This window comes from Rattus rattus, chromosome 4 (assembly GCF_011064425.1).
Source record: "Rattus rattus isolate New Zealand chromosome 4, Rrattus_CSIRO_v1, whole genome shotgun sequence".
Taxonomy (NCBI): Eukaryota; Metazoa; Chordata; class Mammalia; order Rodentia; family Muridae; genus Rattus; species Rattus rattus.
In genome coordinates this window covers 178,473,791-178,492,527 of record NC_046157.1, presented here as the reverse complement: position 1 = coordinate 178,492,527, position 18,737 = coordinate 178,473,791, and the positions used below count along the sequence as shown (strand labels likewise).

The following is an 18,737-nucleotide window of genomic DNA, read 5'->3' as shown; positions in this document are numbered from 1 at the left end:
GACAAGTCTGGAATTCTCCTCCTCCCTCCCTCCTCCTCCTCCCTCCTCCTCCTCCTCCCTCCCTCCTCCCCTCCCTCCTCCCTCCCTCCCCCTCCCTCTCCCTCCCTCCCTCCCTCCCCCCCTCCCCTCCCCCCCCCCCCCCCTCCCCCTCCCCCCCCCCCCCCCCCCCCCCCCCCCCCCTCCCCCCCCCCCCCTCCCCTCCCTCCCTCCCTCCCTCCCTCCCCTCCCCTCCCTCCCTCCCTCCCCTCCCTCCTTTTCGAGTTAAAGACAGATCTTTATTTTAAACTCTGATCTACCACATTAGCGTTTCCCACTGACTCTGGGAGCAGAGACCTTCTCAGGCTTCACAATCTTTTTGCTTAGGTTTTGCCTTTGTGGGGGCCTTGGCAGCCGCCATTGCTGTCTTCTTTGATGCCTGCTTAGCCTTTTTGGTTTCCTGGTAGCCCTGATAACCTGCTCTCACTGAACTTTCCTAACTTCTGGTTTCTGATTCCTCTTGGCCATTATATCAGCCAGAGACGCGCCCGTAATGGTTGGCTGGAATTCGACCGCACGGGTTGGGGGGGGCTCTTTTCTTTTGAATTTCTTCTGACTGACCCTTCTAGAGAGGACAGTCCAGTTTATCTGCTGAGGATTCCTTTTGGAAAGGAATGCAGACTCATATTTGGCATTAGGAAACTGGAAAACCTTTCTGTTGGTCCTGGTGTAGTGCTGCCTGTGTCCCTGGTAGATCTTGTACCTGCTAAAATCGCACAGCTCGACCTAATCTGGCTATATAAAGTGACCTGTTGACTGGATGGCCTTCCACATATGAACAGGAAGAAGTTTGGATACAAGGAAAGTACAGTACTCAAGTTCACAGCCAAATAGAGAATGATGTGGTAAAAGATTAAGAAATCCCCAAAAGCTGAGGGAGACCCTAGAAAGCCAAGAAAAACTAAGATAGCCTTTAAGATTTTGGAGGTTCAAGTTTGGCCTAGAGGGTATGTGGTAATGTGCCCTGAATAACCCCTAGAAGCGACATATAGGGTGCCAGGGCTTGCACAAGATTAGAAATACTAACAATAGCCCACTGTGTATCTTCGAGATCCTACATCTTGAATATCAAGTCTAATATAACACAAACCTTACCACACCAAGACACCAGCAGTAAAATAGCAACTTGCTTTTGGTGCTGGGTCAAGGGAGAAATCTTTGAGGGGTCACCTTCAAGACATTGTCACCATGAACACTTTTGATTAGAGCTTCCTTACCAATGTGCTCCAAGGAGCTGAAGAACAAGATGTCATTCATAAGTTCTAGAGCAAAAGATAAGCAAACAAAAACCTATCTGAAGGGACCTGGACTGACCTCACACCTTAAAGATCTCACAGGAATCAAATTCTAGGAGTCATCAGCTCTTGCATGAAACAACACTCAGCTCATAGGGATGGCAGTAGCGACAGATGGCAGAAAGGGAGTCATAACCGCTTCTGACAGCTGGGTTATCGTGCCCGGGCTACAAGAGTTCTTTAGTGCACATAAGAAATAAAAGGGACTTTCATGGTTATGGATCATACCTTTAATCCCAGCACCCAGGAAGTGGGTACAGGTGCATCCCTGAGTTGGAGGCCAGCCTGGTCTACAGAGTGAGTCTCAGAACAGAAACCTGTGTTGAAAAATCAAACAAAGAAAAGTAGGGGGAGGAGGAGGAGGAGGAGGAGGAGGAGGAGGAGGAGGAGGAGGAGGAGGAGGAGGAGGAGGAGGAGGAGGAGGAGGAGGAGGAGGAGGAGGGAGAGGAGAGGAGAGGAAGGAGGAGGAGAAGAAGGAAGAGGAGGAGGAGAAGAAAAGAAGGAGAAGGAGAAGAAGAAGGAGAAGAAGGAGAAGGAGAAGAGAGCTGAAATAGACAGAGACACAGCCTATTCAGAATGACTGTAAACAGTAGAGAGATTTCTGAAACTGAAAAAAAAAATAGTGTGATCAAAAATCTTCAAAGGGGATAGAGTGGTGGCTCAGTATTGAAGAACATGCTTAACATTTTCCTAGAAGCTGCTCTTCTAGAGAACCTGAGTTCAACTCCTAGCACCCACAAATTAGTAGAGCAAAAATAGAAAATGAAAAACATCGTTTAAACGAAGAAAACCAGGGGAAAATCAGTGGCTGCTCACCATTGTCTGTGGCTGTGGTGTCCGGGGATCAGACAGGTGGACCTTCTCAGGACTGCACACATGTTGTGTTCAAACAAAACATGCATACACTTAAAATATAAATATGTCTGAAAAGAAATAAACACTCTCCAAGGTTGGTTTAAAATAGAAATTAAGCACACTGTACTAATAGATGAAGTGTTTTTTGGGGGGGGGGAAGGAAATGACGAGATTTGAATAAGTTTTAAAATATTTAATTAAAGTTTCAGAGGAATATATTAAAGTGGAGACAAGATTTAGAAAGAGGATCTATTAGGTTTCTAGAATCTAGTGAAAACCATGACAGACTTGTTTTAAACCAGATATATAGTGAAGCAAAGAAGTTAGGGTATTTTAGTATTGCTACTTTAAATGCTGTGTTTAAAAACAAACAAACGAACAAACATTATTTTTATGTCTAAATTGGTGCCTTAAGTGTCCAGAAGGTGTCAGATTCCCTGGATCTGGAGACCATTTACTACAAGGTCAGTCAGTATGTGTGTGCTCTTAAGTGCTGAGTCACCCTTCCAACTCCTTTAAGGTGTTTCACTATGTCTCACTGGCTCGCCTGGAACTTGTTATATAGACTAGGCTGGCCCTAAACTCACAGAGATCTGCCTAGTTCAGCCTCCAAAGGGCATGCACCACCATGTCTGGTAACTATTACATTTTTTTTCTTTTCTTTTTTTCGGAGCTGGGTATCAAACCCAGGGCCTTGCGCTTGCTAGGCAAGCGCTCTACCACTGAGGTAAATCCCCAACCCCAACTATTACATTTTAAATAAATTATTTCTTGTGTGCAGGAATATAGTTACCTTTCATATTCTGGTTTTTTTCATGGAAACCTTCCTAAACTCATGAATTTCATCCATTAATGGATCTTTTTTTAAGGTTTTCATTGGCAATATTGCCATCTATAAACCATGAGTTCTATACTTTCCTCTCCAAATGAAGGACTTATATATTTTTTGTCTCACTGGATCATACCCAGTGGGACTTTTGTGTATAACACAAAGTACATGCTTGAGGAAACTTTACTTATCATTTGTTTTCTGCCCACTGAGGTGGCGGTTGGCTTTCTCCCTTTACATTGTTCCTGTGCTGAATTCAGTGTTAAACTTCCAGAAGGTACACTCCACAGGTCCTGATGTGTTAGCCCATTTAGCACAGTCTGACTCATTTTACTAACCTTTTATGCAGACTTTTTGCCTGGTTCACATTTTCTCTGTCCTTTTGTATTTGCTTTTTGGTATTGATTGTCCCGCGGTCCTTTGTTCTGCAGAGGGATGTGTAAGTGATACATGAGCGTGCCTTTAAAGTCAGGCAACTCTTTGCGAGAAGATTATCTTTGTGGGAAGTTTTCTAAGTAAGTGGTTTAACTTTGTTAATGATGGTGAGGATCGTGCAGAGGTATTATTTTTTCTAAAGTCAGCATTCGTGGCTGAGGAACTTCCCCTTCTGAGGGTAACTAACCACTCTCTTGATTGGACTTGAGTCCTGCTCCTCAGGCAGAACTCGTGTCTGGTACCCTGAACATGGTCAAAACCTGCAGCTGTGGAAGTGAATGTTGTTTTTCTAAGTGGCCATGTTGTTAAGCTGCCTTCTAAATTTTGTGATTTTATTTGTACATTTGTAATGCTCTCCACTTCAGACAGTAAAACTACTCATTACATTCTCATTATATACGAATGGCACATAGTGAACACACACACACACACACACACACACACACACATACACACACACCCTGTGCCCCAAGTCTTAGGATGCATCCTGGAAGAAGGGTCCAAAAGAACATTAGGGCCAGAGGGGATGTGGAGGGAGAGGTACTGTGAAAAGCCATCCTCTGCGTATGATTGGGATGTTACGTGCACACAGGAACTCATAGCATCCATGATGAGCTGCCAGAACCAGTCAAATCTAGTACGGAGGCAAGAGGAGATCGAAGGCCCCGTGGGAACACAATCAAAAGAATAGCACAGGGTGAATGATGCTGCAGGGAACTGAGAGAGGCTCCAGAGAAGAAGGTGGAAGGCCTTTTACCTCAGGTGCATTCTGTTCCCCACACTGTTTTTGGACATGATTTTGTGTCCCCTGTGACAAATATTTACATTCAGTGTATAAGATATGTTTATTCATGTGGGATGTCAGCACACAGCTACAGAAACCAATCTAGTCAGTGAACCCTGTATCTAGACATGGCCTTCTGCCTCGCTTTTGTGCTTTCCACAGAAATAGTGTATAGTATGGTCTGTCCTGTCCTGAGAAAAGGCTGTTCTGTTAATATTTAGTGTGTGTTTCCTGGTATTTTTTTTAAAACATATTTTCCTGAATTCAAACGATCTTATTTGGGCCATTGCTTTCTTCCTTACATTCATGTGTCAAAATACACTGAAATTAAAGTTGTCTATGACATTAGACTACATCCACCTCATTCTTTAAGGTCCTCAGGTCCCAGGTTTCACAGTTGGACCTGGTCAGTGAGAGTCAACAGGGTTCCCTTTTACCTAAAGAGGTATTGGTAGTTGATGCCTGGCACAGGAGAGAAAGTCACCGGTTTTTGAATGGTGGGCACTGTCAGATTGCCCACACCACAGTGGGAAATACACACCCACAGCTATACACTTATGAGCAGCGCTGACTAGACCCAGGGCCTTATAAGAAAACAAATCAGAAAAGGATGATTTGAAGTTGGAGGTGAAACACTGAGCCGAGGAGAGCTGTGGGGAGAGATTGGAAGAGCCAATGCAGTTAAGATACATTGTATATGTCTATGAAATTAAAAAGAAACAAAGTAAATAAATAAGAGAACGGTCCCCCTGCATGTAAAATGTTCAAGTTAAGGACTTTATAATAGCTGCAGAACATTCTTGACTAATGAGTTTCTGAAGCATCTCTATTTGTCTCCCTTTCATCCTGGTATGGGTCACCTCTGTCTCCCCAGGATGACTCTCCTGAGTTATGCTGTCTTGTTCATCCTTTTCAAAGAGCCAGCTTTTGGCGTTGATTCTATGACTCATGTCTGTTTTCTACTTCATTAATTACGTCTTTCATCTTTACAATTATCCCCCTCCATTGTACTTCTGTTACTAAGGGATGGTTCTGAAGAGGACATGGTCAACGGGTGAGAATGGTTTCTGTGACCATGTAGAGTCTGTGGACTAAGAAATGGAGTACAAGAAGGGTGTCATGGAGGGACACCAGCATGGAAGTGTGTTTGGGCTTATTTTGGTCTTAGAATTATTTTACACTCTGTAGAATTCTTTTAGCCTTAAAGAAGCTTTATTTAAATAGGATATTACACACACACACACACACACACACACACACACACACACATGGAGGGAGGGAGGGAGAGAGATCTTGTTATCTGTAGAGCATTGGGTTCCAGAGACATTCTGATCTGTGTTTACCAGATCAGAAGATGTTCAAAATCATTATGCAAATTGTACCTTATTTGCATATATACCTATGTAGAATTTCTAGTCTATTTTAAATCACCTCTAGATGACTCATATACTTAACACTATGTGAATACTTTTCAAAGGGACATGATGAAAGAAAGAAATCATACCTAGTATAAACATCTTTTGATTTGCAGTTACTAAGATCTACAAATATGAACCTACATATATACTGAAGGTTGACTGTATAAACTCACCCTTTATAGTGTGTGCAGGTGTGTGTGTCTGTCAGTCTGTCTGTCTAAGCAATGGTTGGTGTTAACTGGAAAGAACCTGGAATTGCCTGGTACTTGGGCTATGGGAGATGAGTTTGATTGTGTTGATGGATCTGAGAAGACTTGTCTCGATTGTGGGCAGGAATATTCTCCAGGCCGATAATCCTGGAGTATAAAATAATGAATGTGAGATGATTGCTGGCACCCACGCATCTTTCTCTGGTGAATCCTTCTCTCTGTCAATGGAGTGTGACCAGTTGCTTCAAGCTTGTAAGCCTCAACTGCTTCATCATGATGGGCTGAACCCTTGAGCTGTGAGCCAGGATAACGCTTCCTTCCTTCCACCCCTCTGTCAGGTATTTTATCATACACATACACATATATGTGTACACATATACATGCATACACATTTACATCATGCTAACTTCATTCTATCATGTGGACTCTCATATACCTTCATTGTATTAAAAATTAAAGCTGATATATATATATATGTATATATATATATATATGTTTTGTTATTCATGCACATGAGGGTGCCTGCAAAAACCAGAAGAGTGCATTGGACCTCTTGGAACTGGAGTTATAGGTGATTTTGAGCTACCTGACATGGGTGCTGGGACCGAAACTCTAGTCCTTTGGGAGAGCATGGAGTCCTCTTAGTCAAGCTGATACATCTTTAAACAGGAGATTACATGAGCAAACAGCCCATTAGCTTTATACAAAGAGTATAATAGAACATCTTTAGAGAAAAGCTTGGTAGTAAATGTAAAATTATTAAAATAAATATCTATTCATTCATGAATGCACTGGAGGAGACCTTATACTAAAGAATAAGGAAGAAAATTTGTGGGCACAGTTGTGTTTGAGAAAGATAGATGAGGGTTTACAGCCCTCAAAGGAAACAAATGTGGCAACAATAAACTTAATCTACCAGCTCATATTAAAGTAAAATAGCAGTGTTTGACCATGGCCTCAGGTCTTAGGGGATTTTTTACACCTGTAAAATATTAACACCAATGTCTTCTATAAAGTAGGAATCATAATGCTTCTCTGTAAATATAAAATGAGATGATCTATATTGAGTACTTAGCATAGTTCTTAGAGTAGCAAGCGTCCCACAAATATTAGATGCTTTTGGCATTATTTCATAAGAAATGCCACGCATTGTACAAGGAGTTACAGAGCTGACCACTGAAATAAAAAAAGCATTTGTGGTCTGTTAAGGAAAAGATTAACAAGAGCACACATACAGCCTCCTTCTATTTTTATAAATTACAAAATTTACCACCATTTTTCTGCAAGCATGTCCACACAATGTCAACATTAAGAATTCTGCTTCATTTTCCCCCCTGGCGTTTTCCTTAGGAACTGCAGTGTACCATAGCCTGGTCGACACTAGAGGGCGCCATAAGACTCTTATGTGTTTCTTCTGTTGCAAAAGGCATTGACGAGCTGTCCAGGACCTGAAGTGGGCAAATACCTCACTCCAGAAACCAAAATGACCGGATAGTAAGTTTCCTGATGAAAACCAAATTAGCAAACAAACATCTGTATGTCGAAAACTATTTATTGACTCCAGAATCCCGAGATAAGAGTATTTGTATCATAATAGTAATAATCTCAACTGACTGATCATGGTCGAGAAGTCCATGGTGTGCTAGAGAGCTGAAAGTGACCCGCCTCTAAGGACCATGCAGGAGTGGGAGGGGCTACGTGTTAGCTCTGCCTTGTGTGCCGGTGAGCTTCCTTCCAGACTCCCCCACCTTCTCTGGGAATGGTCCAGACTCCAAGGCACAGCTGGAGCAGAGGCTTGTCGCTCACGCACTTCACATGGAGACTCCTCATCAGCAGAGGCTTCCTTGCCCATGTGGTGGTCACAGGCCCAAGAGGACACTCGTTGGCACCACTACTTCAGATGTCTGAGGGGCAAGCTGTCAGAGTCCCACTAGTGTGAAGTAGACAGTAGCATTTGACGGTGGGATGGTCTGAGCCTGATGTGCTCTGCTGCAGAATGGAACTAGTGCTGGTCTAAACAGGAAAGAAGTGGCCAAGATGGAAAGGGGAGGGTTGTTACTTCCCTTATTGTGAAGAAAATGCATAATAAAAGTGAGCAAGGAAGGAAGGGGGGAAGGAGAGAGTGAGGGAGAGAGAAGGAAGGAAGAAAGAAAGAAGGAGGAAGGAAGGAGGAAGAAGAAGAAAGAGGGAAGGAGGAAGGACAGAAGGAGGAAGGAAAGAAGGAAGAAGGGAAGAAGGAAGAAGGAAGGAGGAAGGAAGGAGGAAGGAAGGAGGAAGGAAGGAGGGAGGGAGGGAGAAGGAAGGAAGGAAAGAGAAAGGAAAAAAGAAGGAAGGAGGAAGGAAAGAAAGGAGGAAAGAGAGAGGGAAGAAAGAAGGAAAAAAGGAAGAAGGAAGATGGAAGGAGGAAGAAGGAAGGAGGAAGGAAGGAGGAAGAAGAAGAAAGAGGGAAGGAGGAAGGACAGAAGGAGGAAGGAGGGAGGAAGAAGGAAGGAGGGAGGGAGAAGGAAGGAAGGAAAGAGAAAGGAAAAAAGAAGGAAAGAGGAAGGAAATAAAGGAGGAAAGAGAGAGGGAAGGAAGAAGGAAAAAAGGAAGAAGGAAGATGGAAGGAAGGAGGGAGGGAGGAAGAAAGGGAAAGAGACAGCTGGAGATACCACGCCTTACAGTTTCTCTCTGCGAGGCGTTTGTGGTGGCAACAGCCTACAGTGGCTGCTGACGTTGCAACTACAATCAGAAATGAGAGAATAATTAATACTGGCGCTCAGCTAACCTTCTCCCGTTCGTTCCATCCAACAGAGTGGAACCACCCACATTTAAGGTGTCTTCTAACCTCAACTGACTCAGTCTGGAAACTCCATCACAGATATGCCCAGAGGTTTGTTTCCTAGCTGATTCTAGGTCTTGTCACACTGACAGGACGAATCACCACAGTAGGCCAGCTCACCGGGGCTGGGAGCCATCTCCTCGACGGGATTGCAGACGACATTTCTGCTCCCCTCCTTCCTAAGATCCCTTACATTGCACCCTAAAGATGTCACTAAGGCACTGCCATGGTGGATGGATAGCACAGATGTCCTGAGCTATGGAATCCCCCTCATTCTCCAAGTGAATTTAAATCAAACCACAACACATACCCCTAGAGCCACATGAGGGAAAGTGGAAGGCTACAACAAGTTAGTCTACTGGGGTCTGTTACTCTACACTTTGCTGTTACGTTTAGTCACCTTCCTCTCCTCAGCACAACCTACTTGGTGCTAGTTTAAGACAAAGAGCAAAACATAACATCAAGGCCCGGTTTGGGCAATAGTGTTTTCACCAGTGCAGAGGGAGTTCCAGAACTCCCTGCAGAATTTGGTTGGCCAATTTCGTCAGTAGAGGCAGAGGATACAAGCAGCATCTTTGGATGCACCGTCCTCTAGTCAATTATCACAATTTTCTGGATATGCCAGTGGACCAGTGCCTGGAGAGCCTTGAGTAAGGGAGTCTCCATCCTGACCCAAACAACTCATTGCTGCCTGGAATAACAAATCCAAACCCTAGGAATTTAAGACTGCCACATGTTGCATGCTGACCTCTTCTGAGAGACACAGCCAGGGCATGACAAATACAGAGGCAGATGCTAGCAGCAAACCATTGAACTGAGAACAGGACCCCCGCTGGGAGCTTGCAACCCCATAAGAACAACACCCAGAGCTTTTAGGGACTATACCACTACCCAAAGACTATACATGGATTGACCCTGGGCTCCAACTGCATAGGTAGCAGAGAATAGCCTTGTTGGGCACCAATGGAAGGACCTACCAAGGTTGGACCCCCAGTGTAAGGGATTGTGGGGGGAGGGCAGTAAGGAAGGGGTGGATGGAGAGGGGAACACCCTTATAGAAGAATGGGATGGGGAAGGGAGAGGGGGCTTATGTACAGGAAACTGGGAAAGGGAATAACATTTTAAATGTAAATAAAGAAATATCCAATTTAAAAAAAAGATTGTCACTTGTTATTTGAGCTGCTAATCCCACTACCAGTGTTAATTTTATTTATTTTTTAGTATTTTATACTTTATATTATATATTTATATGCTATATAAAATTTACATATTTATTATTATATTTAATATTTTAGTATGTATTTCTTGAATAATTATCCACTTTTCAGTACCACATTGACTCAACTCTGCTTTTCTGTGTTCATGTCCCAAGCGTAGAAGTATGCTGGCACACACCTGTAATCTAGGTGTGGTGGCTCACACCTGTAATCTAGGTGTGGTGGCTCACACCTGTAATCTAGGAGTGGTGGCTCACACCTGTAATCTAGGAGTGGTGGCTCACATCTGTAATCTAGGTGTGGTGACTCACACCTGTAATCTAGGAGTGGTGGCTCACACCTATAATCTAGGTGTGACTCACACCTGTAATCTAGGTGTGACTCACACCTGTAATCTAGGCGTGGTGGCTCACACCTGTAATCTAGGCGTGGTGGCTCACACCTGTAATCTAGGAGTGGTGGCTCACACCTGTAATCTAGGTGTGGTGGCTCAACCTGTAATCTAGGTGTGACTCACACCTGTAATCTAGGAGTGGTGGCTCACACCTGTAATCTAGGTGTGACTCACACCTGTAATCTAGGAGTGGTGGCTCACACCTGTAATCTAGGTGTGACTCACACCTGTAATCTAGGAGTGGTGGCTCACACCTGTAATCTAGGTGTGACTCACACCTGTAATCTAGGTGTGACTCACACCTGTAATCTAGGAGTGGTGGCTCACACCTGTAATCTAGGTGTGACTCACACCTGTAATCTAGGAGTGGTGGCTCACACCTGTAATCTAGGAGTGGTGGCTCACACCATCACCTGTAATCTAGGTGGTGGCTCACACCTGTAATCTAGGAGTGGTGGCTCACACCTGTAATCTAGGCGTGGTGGCTCACACCTGTAATCTAGGCGTGGTGGCTCACACCTGTAATCTAGGAGTGGTGGCTCACACCTGTAATCTAGGAGTGGTGGCTCACACCTGTAATCTAGGTGTGGTGGCTCACACCTGCAACTGCAGTACTCAGATGATTGAAACAGAAAGAGTGTAAGTTTGGTGTCTATGCTACAAGAAAGAAATGAGTGAAGACTGGGAATATAGCCCCACTAGTAAAGTGCCTCCTGCTCATGTGTAAGAATCTGGGTTCAGATCTACAGCACCCACATCAGAACCAGGTGTGGCTATGTGTCCGTAACCCTGGGGCAATGTGGAGATTGCTCAGTAGCCAGGATGTCTAGCCAATCAGTGAGCTCAGGGTCAGTGAGAAACTGCCTGAGAAAGAATGAAATGAATAGAGAACGTAATAGCGGAAGACACTCAGTGCTGGCCTTTGCCCTGTGCACATATGATTATACACACATGCACATGCCACACACCACTACAGACAAAACGTATGATCAAACATGAATGAATGGATGTCTCCTTTGGGGGTCACTCATAAGGTCAGAGTAACACATTCTCATACCAACTTGTGGATGGATTCATAAGACTGCCCTGGAGCTAAACACAAACACAGTTATGTGCAGACACCCATAAGCAAAAGGAAGTGCTCAGTCTCTTTGCTTCTCCCAGTAATATTTCACTGACCTGTATGTAGCTGGCTATAACCACTGAACTAGGTGTAAACAGAAATGTCATTGTGCAAAGAATGCCCTTCCCCCCATTTGTTTGTTTATTGGGGTCATGATACAGCCCACATGTGGAGGTCACAGGAAACCTTGAGAGAGTTAGTTCTCTTCTTCCACCTTGTAAGTCCCAAGGATCAAACCCAAGTCATCAGGTGTAGAGGCAGGCACTTTTGCCCAGAGCCATCTCACGACACATGCTGTGCCTCTATGTGCCCTTTTTGTTCACACACACACACACACACACACACACACACACACACACACACACTGTGACATTACAAAGTCATGTGGTTCGTGGGCCTAATTTGTAAGGTCACATTTCATGTGACTTTATTCATTGTGATGGTTTGCATATGCTTGGCCCAGGGACTGGCACTATTAGAAGGTGTGGCCTTGTTGGAGGAAGTGTGTCACTGTGGGGTGAGCTTGGAGACCCTCCTCCTAGCTGCCTGAGGATGCTTAGTCTGTTCCTGGCTTCCTTCGGGTGAAGCTGTAGAACGCTCAGCTCCTCCTGCACCTGCCTGGATGCTGCCATGCTCCCGCCTTGATGATGATGGACTGAACCTCTGAACCTGTAAGCCAGCCCCAGTGAAATGTTGTTCTTTGTAAGACTTGCACTGGTTATGGTGTTTGTTCACAGCAATAAGACCCTGACTAAGACATTTACTTTCTTCTTTAAAAAGTCATCCCATCCCAGTATGGATTATTTTTTATGTTCGTTATTGTGCCTTTCTGCAAATACCTGAGAAGCAGCAGTCATTCCAAGATAAAGGGGAGTTTTAACGTTTTAAAACACCTGGTGTGCTCTGGGTGGACAGTGCCATCTCTGCCCATACAGAGACTGTCAGTTCTTCTTCAGGAGGCTAAGGCTGTTTGCAATAATGGTAATCTGGCCTGAGAGGTGTTGCTGACACCATTATTTACTACAAGAGATGGAAGGACCCAGCATCTTTAGGTTCAGAGGGCGTCCCGTTCGTTGCATCATTTCTTTGATGTTGCCAGAAATCACTGAGCTGTGAGAAGCAGAGAGAAAAAAAAATCATATTCCTCAGAAAAGATCGCTTTTTTTTCTCAACAAAGCAGGAACACAATACCTGGGTGACAGTTCCTGCTTGAGGAGCTGGACACACACCCAGAGGCCGACAGTAAGAGCCGTCACAAAGGCCGTCACGGTTTGGAGTCTCATAGTCGGGCCCTTTCACGGATTTCGTTATCAAGAAAAGGTTCCAAATATTTATTTTTCATTGAGAAGAAAAAAAAAACCAAGCTTTGGGTGCTGTTTCCTGGTTCTGGGAACCATGTGTAATGCTAGCATAGCAAGATCCACGCTGCCTTTGCTGCTCTGATGAATTGCTGCCAGAATTTAATTGGAACCTACACATGAAAAAGACTTCTGGCTGTCTATAAATAATCACAACTCAGCGGAAATGTAGCAGCTATGGAAATAGTTATAGCAAATAAGAACTTCTTTTTGAAACCTGCAAAGTGGTTTTGCTTTGCTTTCCCTCTTTCTCTCTCCTTCACCGCCCCCCGTCAGCTCTTCCTGTGGACTCATAGCTGCATCCCTGAATTGCCCAGAATTATCTCTGTTACCTAGAGTTACCCCTCGATCTGGGTTTGTCATTCTGACCATATGAATCGTGATAACTATTCTTCAATATTAGTCTATGATACCTTGATTTTCAAAAAAAAATTATACATGGTTGAAAGCTTTGCTTTCAGTATCATATTAATGTAATGGCCCAGGGCATCATGGGATACTCAGATTCTGTGTATGTGAGTACACTGTTAGCTGTCTTCAGTCACACCAGAAGAGGGCATCAGATCTCATTACAGATGGTTGTGAGCCACCATGTGGTTGCTGGGAATTGAACTCAGGACCTCTGGAAGAGCAGTCAGTGCTCTTAACCTCTGAACCATTTCTCTAGCCCAGATTCTAAATAATACTCCTTGCTTTCTCAGGAGTTGCACGCTGTACCCACCTGTCATTCACCTCCATGACACTTGATATCAGAGGCCACATTAGATCTCTCATGTATCTATTTGGTGCTTCTACTGGCTGATTTTGAGTGTCAACTTGACACAAGCTGCAGTTATCACAGAGAAAGGAGCCTCCCTTGAAGAAATGCTTCCATGAAATCAAGCTGTAAGGTATTTTCTCAACTAGTGATCAAGGCGGGGAGGGCCCAGCCCATTGTGGGTGGTGCCATCCCTGGGCTGGTGGTCCTGGGTTCTATAAGAGAGCAAGCTGAGCAAGACAAGGGAAGCAAGCCAGTGAGTAACATCCCTCCATGGCCTCTGCATCAGCTCCTGCTTCCTGCAGGAGTTCCAGTCCTGACTTCTTTGGTGATGAACAGCAATGTGGAAGTGTAAGGTAAATAAACCCTTTCTTCCCCAATTTGCTTCTTGGTCATGATGCTTTGTGCAGGAACAGAAACCCCTTACTAAGACAATGCTGAAAGGGTTAAGAGGTACTTTCCAAAGGCCACATGACTCAAATGTTTGCATGACATGAGAACCAGAGCCTAGTATATCACATTGTATGAGCTTCTCCTCTTCCCAGATGGGAATGTTTCACAGCGCATCAGCTTTTAGCCAGGAAGACAGTTGTCCCACATGAAAAATCTACATGCAAATCCTTGTCAGGGGCTCTGACAAGGCCATGACTTCACTGGGAATTGAACATAAATGTTGCCCTTTGGTAAATAGATGGTGGAGCTCTTTGAAGAGGTTGTGGAATCTTCAGGAAGTAGGAATTTGCTGGAGGAATGGGCACTGGGGAGTGGACACTGAAGGTTAGCTAACTTAAGAAGGAAACCAAGAATCCAGAGAGAAGTGGCCTGCCTAGATAGATATGCAGGGCCTAAAGTTTCGTTCACTTTTTGGGATGTATTTCCTAGAATTTTTCCACATGATGCTTTGTATGTCCCTATGTAAGTATTGCTCGACTTCTGTAGATAGAAAGCCTCCTCAAATACACACGTTTTAGGATCTGGCCCATGGTTCTCAACCTCCTTATCTCCCCATGGACTCAGTTAATTCCTCCGGGTGTTGTCAGTGCATCAGGTGGACAGAGGGGATTCTGGTGGCTGCAAGGTGCAGGCAACAGAGCTAAAGGAAGGCTTCTCTGAAGGAACTCATCTCTCTCTCAGTGTAAACACATTGAATTTTGCTTGTGGGTGTTGGAGTCCTAACTCCCAGTCTCTCAGAACGCAGCCGTGTTATAAAGGTTATAAAGGGAGAACGAGACCTTGGAAGTGGCTCCCAAGCAGCGTAACAGAAGAAGAGAAGGTTGTGTGAGAAATTGGATATGGGCATGCAGCACGCAGACCTTGTGAAGACACACCAAACCACGGCCACCTGGGAGACCTCTGAGAGGCCCCGGGGAAATCACTTTGTTTAGATCTTTGCTCCTTTGTCTTCTGGCCTCTGGAACAGTGAGAAAAGACATTTCTGTTAAAACACAGATGGCGGTGCTTTGCAGTGCCAGGCTGAAAAGACTAGCACAATAGAAATGTATTCTTCTGTGTCTGCATGCTCAGGGGAGTGGTGATTGTTGGCAAGAGAGCCGCTCACAGGGCTGTGATGTAAAGTGTTTCTTGATCTGCAGGACTCTGTGAGCTTTGGGTCCCTCAGCATCCTGCCATTTATGTAGGTCTCTGTTTTGCACGAGTCATTGTAATGGATTCAAGGAGCCTTAAAATGGGAGCTCTCTTATGACAGTCTCCCAGGACTTCCCTCTCATTCCCTCACAACATATGTTTCCTTGTTGGAGCCCTCTGAACCCCAAAGCATCATATATTTAAAAGATGGCTGCCAAAGGCTAGTGACTAAGTCGGAGTTGTTCTCAGATATGTGCATGCACCACAGTTGCCTGGGAGTTTTGTCGAAATTACAGGTTTCAGGCCCCATCTCCAGCGTCCTGCTAGTGAACCGAGGATAGGACCTGAGGTTACCTTTCTAATACATTCCCAGGGAACACTGGTGTTCATAGCTTTAGGACCAATCACAGAGGGGATTGGAAAAAGAAAAACAAATCATTAATGATCTTGCTTCTCTAATCCCAGGCGTGATCATCTTTGCACATCAGAGCAGGACAGAATGGGCGTCTTTAAGTAATGATTTTAAGTAAGGTGAGGCAGATGTTATACTAAAAAGGATCATCAGTGGTATCTTGCTGAGATGAACTTTTTTCAAATGACGCTGCTGGAGGAACCAGCTACAACCAATGAGGAGATAGTCTTAAAAGGTCCAATGCACAAGGGCTTCCTTTTATGGTGAATAGTCAACCATAATGCAAAATGTCTATTAGTACAAAGGACGGCTTTCAGGCTTGCAGATTCCAAGTTCCAAGGCCATGCTATTCATTTATATACAAATAAAATGGCATGGAATCTGCTGGTGACCTGTGAGTCTTCCCCATTATGCTTCTATCCATCTCCCAACTCTTCAAATTCTGGTTACAATGTAACTAGTAGAATTCTTATTACAATGTAACTACTAGATACTTGTTACTCTACATCACTTTAGTTGTTCCAACATATACAACCACCAGATCTAAGGCTCTGCATATTTAAAGTTGTACTAAACTAATTAAACTTGATCTCCAGCCCTAGGAATGTAGCTTGGTTTTGCATCAGGAGCCACAAAACCTGGAAGACAGAAGGCTGTCCTGGCTACGGCATCTACATTTCACTAACTCTTTCTGTTATCTTTATGAATATGAATATCCCTGGAAATCCTTGAAGGAAAGGGAAGTATGTGTCTATTTCAGTTGTCTGTAAGTTAATGATCATAAATTCAATGCAGGCCGAGCATGTATTCCTCCACTTAGAAGTAATGAACTTACAGTGAGCCTCCAGGACAAGAAATGCCTACAAGAGCCAAATCCCATTACAGTGAAATTGAAGGGACTTTTCAGTGCATTGTGCTCTGTAAGAACTTCATTATATCAGTTTCTATTTGAGTGACTATTGATTATAACTTGTAAAGTGTTTTTTTCTCAAAATGTCTCAGTCAATTATGAAAATCTTTGCTATGAGAAAGAGCAGAATCAATTTGTCAAGTATTTGTGTTAAGTAAGTATTGGGAAGAGTGGTGGCCTGTACCTTTCTTCTCTCTCCCTTCACTGAACTCCACAGGCCGTGTGCAGAAGAGGGCCATGCCTCTGAGCACACACAGCGAGGGAGCCTGGTGGTCTCATCACTGATCTAAGGATTTTCAGGTACAGCTCAATATCCTTCACTAACAAGCAAAAGAGAGGTCGAGCAAAATCAAGGAAGCTGAGAATTGGAATAGTCCTGTTTTGCCTAATGACAGCAACAACAACAACAACAACAACAACAACAACAACAACAACAGGTTTAGCATCATAGGAATGAGAAACAAGTGCAGCTTCTAGCTCTTCTGTAACAAGACTTTCAGACCTTCCCTTTAGGGACTGCAGTTGACCACATGACTCACCATCAAAGACTCCTGGGCACTGGCTCCCCCTTCTTCCATTTTAAAGCTTTACAAACTTGTGTTCGGTTCACCAATAGACTGATAATTCATCATTGAGATTTAAAGCAGCTAGGGCAACCATCAGACACAGTGCCTGCTGTTGATGGTATTCATAAGGGTGTACACATCAGGTGGTCTCTAGTGGCCTTCAAAATATACTTTTTACCCATCGTATTTCCCAAGATTCTGTGGACAGCCTCTGAGGAATTGAACACACCTCTCAGCCTTGTCACCCATGTTAAGGTGCTTGCTGGGGATCAGTGTTCACTGCCCTGGATTGACAGCCTTTGGTTTTGCCTATTAGGTCACGACTCCTGCTCCAGTGCGCAAGTACTTAGCAGGGTACATCGGGCTTAATTCATTTAAAAGAGACCTCTGCTTAGCAGGCCTGGATCATTCTTAAAATTGAGGGGAAACATGCCTAGCATAGAATTTGCTACATTAACAGTCCCATGACACCAGGCACATTTTTACTGTTCAACCCTAACACCTGTCTTGACAGCATTTCCGCATCCTCAGCTAAAATTCTGAATCCATGATATTAACTCTTCCTATTCCATCTCCCTCTGCCACCAGTCACTCCTAATCCGTTTCCTGCCCTTGCAGATGTGCATGGTTTAGTCTTTCACAGACCCAGAGTCATGTAGCATGTGTCCTTTCTGTGACTGAATGCCACTGAACACATCCCAAAGGTTCATCCATGTTGTATATCACACCAAGTCTCCTTCCTTCTGACACGTTGAATTGTACTCTACCACAGGTATACACATGTTGCTCATCCATTTCTCTATCTGCGGACACTTCAGCAATCTACCTATGGACTATTACCAATAATGCTGGTATGGAGAGTTATATTTTTAAACTATCATGTCAATAAATTAAAGAAAATGATACATGGTCATAGCATTTCAGAACAAAGTCGGGGGAAGAATGAGACATGTAGGCAATCGCTGACTGTCATTTACACCAAGCCCCACCTGTCCTACCCCTTCATGCTGGGCTGTCTGCATTCTCGTCTTGCTCTCTTCGGTTGACAAACTGCAAGGCAGTGCCTCTCTGTAACTGGATTTGTTCTCTATCTGTGTAATTATGACACAAAGAAAGAAGGTCAAAAATATCAAGATACCTGGAAATAACTCCATCTAACAATTTGTAATCTCTGTCTGAGAACGAGTCACACCTTCCTGTTGTAGATTAGTTTTTCAGTGCTGGGAGCTAACTTTCTGTGAATACCAGGTAAGTGCTTTGCCATTGAGTTACATCCATGTGGGGGAGGTGGAAGTCAACCCTGTGAAGGAAAACATGGGATGGGGAGTGAGATGTCACAGGCTGTTGCTACTCCTTGAAGAGCCCTGATCTGCAATACAGGACAGTAGATCTAAGGTGGCTCCCTGAGCACAGGGCGAGCAAGCAAAAGGGAGCCAAGGCCAAGGCAGTGGCTGCTTCCCTGTCTTCATGGAAGTCCTAACAGGTGACCAAACCACCTCCCACGAAACCACCTCCCCCGACTCTCTGCGTTACCTCATCAGGCAGGGCTTTTATTGGGACACAGTGCCTGTGTGGAAAGAGACAATTGGCTGAGGATTTAGAAGCTTGAGATTGGCTCAAACAGTGTATATAAGCTTACATTCAGGGCAATAAACTTAGATCTGCAACCAATGCTTGTCCCCAGAGTTCTGGGATTCCTCAGGTGACTCTGTTGCCTCTCATCCTGCATCTTCA

The 18,737-nt window shown here is 44.2% G+C and overlaps 1 pseudogene; it reads right to left on the bottom strand.

Annotated features, from left to right (window-relative positions):
* Positions 1–300: 300 nt before the first annotated feature.
* LOC116898595 lies at positions 301–1,550 on the bottom strand (annotated as a pseudogene).
* Between the last annotated feature and the right edge of the window lie 17,187 nt (positions 1,551–18,737).